We start from the raw sequence: 6,349 nt of genomic DNA on the forward strand, positions 1-6,349 counted from the left end.
ACATGATGTGTTCAGGGTTCATTCACCTTGTTGTATGTATCAGAATTTCATTCCTTTTTAATGCTGATTAATATTCCGTTGTATGGATATACCACATTTTGTTCATTCATCTGTTGATGGACACTTGGGTTGCTTTTTGGCTTTTGTGAATAATGCCTCTGTGAACATTGGTGTGCAAATAACTGTTCAAGGCCCTGCTTTCAATTCTTTTGTATATATACGTCATTGTGGAATTGCCAAGTCACATGGTAATTTAACTTTCTGAGGGACCACTATACTGTTTTCCACAGCAGCTGCACCATTTTACGTTTCCACCAACAATGTATGAGAGTTCCTATTGCTCTGTATCCTCATCAACACTTGTTATTTTCTGATTTTTTTAATAACCGTTCCAGTGGGTGTGAAATGGTATTTCATTGTGGTTTTGATTTGCATTTCACTAATGACTAATACGTTGAGCATCTTTTCATATGCTTATTGGTCATTTGTTTTTCTTCTTTGGAGAAATATCTATTCAAGTCCTTTGCCCATCTTTTAATTGGGTTTCCAGATATTTTCTCCCACCATAGATGCAATCTTAGCATTTTCTGTGAAAACTTAAAATACGTGATGTGGTGTGTTTTTTTTGTTTTGTTTTGGTCAATGAATCAGTAATTATTTATTAGTGCCTATTCAATGCAAAGTACCTTTCTGGGCATTCTGAAGAGTTAAAATGGACCCTGCCATCTAAGATATCATAATTTGTTTTAGGGAAAGAGATATAAATTAAAATAAAATGGTAATTATGAAAGTGGTAACTGCAGTTGAAGAGATGTCACAAGCCAAGAAGAAAGATACAGATGGTAAGTCCTAAAGGAGTTCAAAGGAAGCAGAGTTCTCTAGACTGGGGTATTCTGAGAGCACATATGCTATTCTTTTTCATACCTCCATGCCTTTGTACCTGTTGTTCCCTCCGTCTGGCATCCTTCCCATCTACCCTTACTAATCCGTATACTTCAAGGCTACCCTTAATTTCAGGCCATTTTAAACCTGGCCCTTGATGCATAGAACCCAAGTTGCCTATGTATATACTGTTCCTTAACAAAGTTCCAAGTTTTTCATAATGCTGGGATTAATTTATATCAGCCTGAAGCTGTAAGCCAATAGATATATATTGTCATATTACCACAAAGTGAGTTGAATCTTGCCAACATTATATCAGCATTGGTGTTTTCACCTGTTAATTCTTCCTAGGTCTCCGTGAAATGTGAAAGTTGTGTGGAAGAGGAGGAAGGGGCCTGATGTTCATGTCTTTCCCGGCATTCCATCCCCCTCACCTAGGATTGCTCTAGGGCAAATGCCCATCTCACTTCCCCACATCCCCAGTGGTACCTCAGCTTTCAATATTTTATGGCAAGATGGGAGTAATATTGGAATTCAGCAAGAGTGGATATAAGTAATACACCGCAGCTTGGATATGAATGAGAAAAGAATTGCAGCAGGGTATAAAAGAAATGTCTTAAGAACCTTAGAGTGACTAAGTAAGGGAACCCTGAAACAGCAATGCCTGACAGGTCCATCTAGCCTCAAAGCTTCAGAAATGAAAAAGCTTTTCATTTTTTTTTTTTCTTTGTCTTTTTTTTGGTTTCTCTCTTGATTTTTTGGTTTTTTTGGTTTTTTTGGCTTGAGACAATACCATGATTTAAAAAGCATAATAATCTCTTACAGCTCAAGGAACCAAGTGCCACTCCTTACAATAATTTTGCAATATGGCCAGAACCGGTTTTTCAATTCTGTATTTCCACCTATACCGTCACAGACATTTAGCAAGCGTGACATCAGCAAAGTAATAATGGAGGACTTGCAACAAATGGCTTCTTGTCCAAAATTCTTTATAAGCTGCTTCATATTTTGCTTTCATGAAAAGATTATTTAACATGTTGGATGCATGGATTGATAACCTCAAAGACTAAAGCACTGAAGGGTTTCCATTTTAAAGAGTTTGAAAGGGCAATAAAATAATTAAAATCATTACATTGTATCTAAATGTTACTAAAATGGATGGTCTAAAAGGGTTACAACATAGTTATTGATTGGTATATTTGTTTACCTAAAGCAAAGCCAAATGTATGAGGACATTTTTTGTGAACCATAACCAATTGCATGCATGAGCTATGAGTCTGTGTTTTCTTCTAAGTGAGTGTATGTGGGAGGATACAGGTGGAGAGGGTCAGAGAGAGGAATGCTGTACAAAAATGAAAATTCTTACTCGGTTAACTTTGAGAGGCGCTGTAGTCTGGTAGTTAGCACCATGGGATGCAGAGCTAGAAACAGCACTTATTAAGTATGTGACCTTAGGCAAGATACTTAACCTTTTATAAGCTCTTTTCTTCATCTAAAAAAAGTAGGAATGACAGTAGTATTTTTCCTCGTTGACTTGTAAGGATTAACTGAGCTTATGTAAAGTATTCACTTTATTATCATCATTGGACATAGAAAGTGTGCAAAGCCTTGTTTTAGACATGAGAATGTACGATCAATTTTAAACCAGTGACCCTTTGAAAAGTGTATTATTCATTTGTCAAATTGTTGGAAAATGCTACTGTGTTATTTTTATTAATTCAACAAAAGTTGATTGTTCATTGACAATCAGGCACTGCACTAGATGTGGAGAATAAGAAAATAAGTAAGCTCATTTCAGCTCTAAAGATGCTCACAGGCTAGTAAGGAAAAGAGATGTGTAAACCAATAATTAGATTTTATCATAAGTGCTATAATAGAAGTGTGAATTCAATGCTAGGGAAGCAAGAAGATAGGCATCTAACTCAGTGTGGGACACAGACAAAGGTATCATGGAGGGCTTCCCAGAGAAGGTGGTGCTTGAGCTGAGTATTGAAGGAAAAATAAATGAAGTTCTGAGAAAAGATGGTGTGTATGTGCATATGACTATGAAAAAGTATAGCATATTTGGGTTATAGAGTGTTTAGGCAATTGCCAGTAGCTCACATGCCTGAAATTAAGGGTGTCTATAAGATTGTTAGAAATGACCTTTCCCCTTCTCTATGCCCTTCCCACGTCCTTTCTTTTCTCCCTTTTTTTTTTTTTTTTATTTGAGAGAAGTTGTGGGTTTACAGACCAGTCATGCATAAATTCAGGATTCCCATACACCACCCTATTATTATCACCTTACATTGGTGTGGTACATTTGTTATAATTGATGAGAGCACATTTTTATAGGTGTACTACTATTAACTATAGTCCATAGTTTTAGGATTCACTCTTTTGTTGTGTAGTTCCGTGAATTTTCTAAAAATTTTTATTCTAGTACCGTATATACACATTAATATTTCCCCCCTTTGACCACATTCAAATATATAATTTAGTGCTGTTAATTATGTTCACAATGTTGTGCTACCATCACCACCATCTATTACCAAAACTTTTCCATCATCCCAAATACAATTTTAAACCTTAACTCCTTATTCTTCCCACCCCATCCCCTGGTAGCCTATATTCTAGATTCTGACTCTCTGAGTTTGCTTATACTAATTATTTCATATCAGTGAGATCATATGATATTTGTCCTTGTGTATCTGGCCTGTTTCACACAGTATGATGTCTTCAGATAATATCCATGTTATCACATATGAAAGAATTTCATTCTTTTTTTGGCTAAATAATATTTCATTGTATATACCACATTTTGTTTATCCATTCATTAGTTGATAGACACTTGGGTTGCTTTCATCTATAAGCAATTGTGAATAATGCTGCTATGAACATTGGTGTGAAAATATATGTTTGAGTCCCTGCTTTCAGTGCTTTTGGGACTATACTTAGAAGGAGGATTGCCAGGTCAGAATAATTCTATACTTAACTTTCAGGGAAACTGCCAAAATATCTTCCACAGTAGCTGTACCATTTTACATTGCCACCAACAACGAATGAGTGTTCCTATCTCTCCATATCCTTTCCAACACTTGTAATTTTCCTTTTTTTTTTTTTTTTCTTAATAGTAGCCATTCTGGTGCTTGTGAAATGGTATCTCATTGTGGTTTTGATTTGCATGAGCATCTTTTCATGTGCTTTTTGGCCATTTGTAAATCTGGAAAAATGTCTGTTCAAGTTTTTTGCCCATTTTTAATTGGGTTGTCTATCTTTTTGTTGTTGAGTTGAAATGTGTCTTTACATATTCTGGATAGTAAACCTTTATTGGATATGTAGTTTCCAAATATTTTTTCCATTATGTTAGTTATCATTTTACTTTCATGATAAAGTCCTGTGATGCAGAGAAGTTTTTAATTTTTATTGAGTCCCATTTACCTATTTTTTCTTCTGTCACTTGTGCTTGACTATAAACTTTAAGAAACCATTGCCCAACATGAGGTCCATAATATACTTCCCTATATTTTCTTCTAGGAGATTTTATAGTTCTGGTTTTTATACTTAGGCCTGATTCATTTTGAATTGATTTTTGTATATGCTATGAGGTAGGAGTACACCTTTATTCTTTTGCAAATGAAGATCCAGTTTTTCCAGCACCATTTGTGGAAGAGACTATTCTTTCCCAATTGAGTGGTCTTTGCCCCCTTGCCAAAAATCGATTGGCCATAAATGTAAGGGTTGATTTCTGAGCTCTCATTTTGTTTCCATTGGTCTGTATGTCTGTCCTTGTGCCAGTACTATGCAATTTTGGTTGCTATGCTTTGTAATAAGTTTTAAGGTGGAGAAATGAGAGTCCTCCAAATTTATTCTTCTTTTTCAAGATGTTCAGGGTGACTTACACTTCAATATAAATTTGATAATAGGCTTTTCCATTTCTGCAAAGAATGTTTTTGAAATTCTGATTGGGTTGAACTATAAATTACTTTGGATAGTGTGATGGTTAGGTTGATGTGTCAACTTGGCAAAGTGATAGTACCCAGCTGTCTGGTCAAGCAAATACTGGCCTAACAATTGCTGCAAGGACTGGTTAATAAACCAACAGGCTGGTTAATAAACCAACAGGCTGTTTTATTAAGTCATCAGTGAGTTGACTGAAGCTGTGACTGATGACTCACCAAAGGGCGTGTCTTCCACAATGAGAGAATACAACAGGCTGGATTTAATCCAATTCATCAGTTGAAGACTTATAAGCAAGAGAGATGGAGGACCTTCACTTCTTCTTCGGCTGCCCAGAGAAGCGTTTCCTGAGGAGTTTGTTGAAGTTGCCGGTTCGTTTCCTGAGTTCATCGGACATCTTCCTTGAAGTTGATGGTTTGCTGTCTGCTCTACAGAATTTGGACTCGTGCATACCCACAGTTGCATGAGTGACTTTTATAAATTTTATAGTCATAGACACCTCTCATTAATTCTGTTTCCCTAGAGAACCCTAACTAATACAGATAGTAGTCTTCCAATCCATGAACATGGAATATCCTTCTGTGTATTTAGGTCTTTAATTTTTTAACACTGTTTTATAGTCTTCTTTGTACAAGTCCTTTACATCCTTGGTTAGATTTATTCCAAGATATTCGATTCTTTTAGTTGCTGTGCCGGTTTGTATATATTACTGTCCCCCAGGAAAAGCCATATTATTTAATACAATCTTGTGGAGGCACATTGATTAATCTTTTTCATTAGGGCATGACCTCTTGAATGAATGTTTCCACAGAGATTTGACCCCACCCATTCAGGGTAGGCCTTGATTATTTTTCTAGAGTCTGATAAAAAGAACTGACTCAGGCCCAGGACACTTGCTGATGCTTTGAGATGCTAGCCCAGAGTTTGCTACAGAAAATCTAAGAGAGGACAAAATGCCCCAAGAGCAGTTAAGAGAGGCTTTTGGAGAGGCGCTTGGGAGCTAACATTTAAAGAAGCTTAGAGACGTTTGGAGGTGCTAGCCCAGGGTTTCCTCCAGAGAAGCTGAGAGAGACAAGCCCAAAGACATTTTGGAGAATGCCATTGTGAAACACAACACAGGCGCAAAAGAAAAGCACACGCCAGCCACGTCCTTTCCAGCTGACAGAGGTGTTCCGGACGCCATCAGTCATTCTTCAGTGAAGTTATTTTCTTGATGCCTTAGTTTGGACACTTTTATGGTCTCAGGACTGTAAATTTGTAACCAAATAAACCCCCTTTATAAAAGCCAATCCATTTCTGGTATTTTGCATAATGGCAGCATTAGCAAACCAGAACAGTTACTATTGTGAATGGAATTGTTTCTTGATTTCTTCTTCTGATTGTTCAATGCTTGCATATAGAAACACTACTGATTTTTTGCATGTTTATCTCATACCATGCCACTTTGCTGAATTCACGTAGTAGCTGTAGGAATTTTGTGGATTTTTCAGGAATTTCTCTATATAGGATCATATCAGCTGCAAATAGG

This window comes from Choloepus didactylus, chromosome 4 (genome assembly GCF_015220235.1).
Source record: "Choloepus didactylus isolate mChoDid1 chromosome 4, mChoDid1.pri, whole genome shotgun sequence".
NCBI lineage: Eukaryota > Metazoa > Chordata > Mammalia > Pilosa > Megalonychidae > Choloepus > Choloepus didactylus.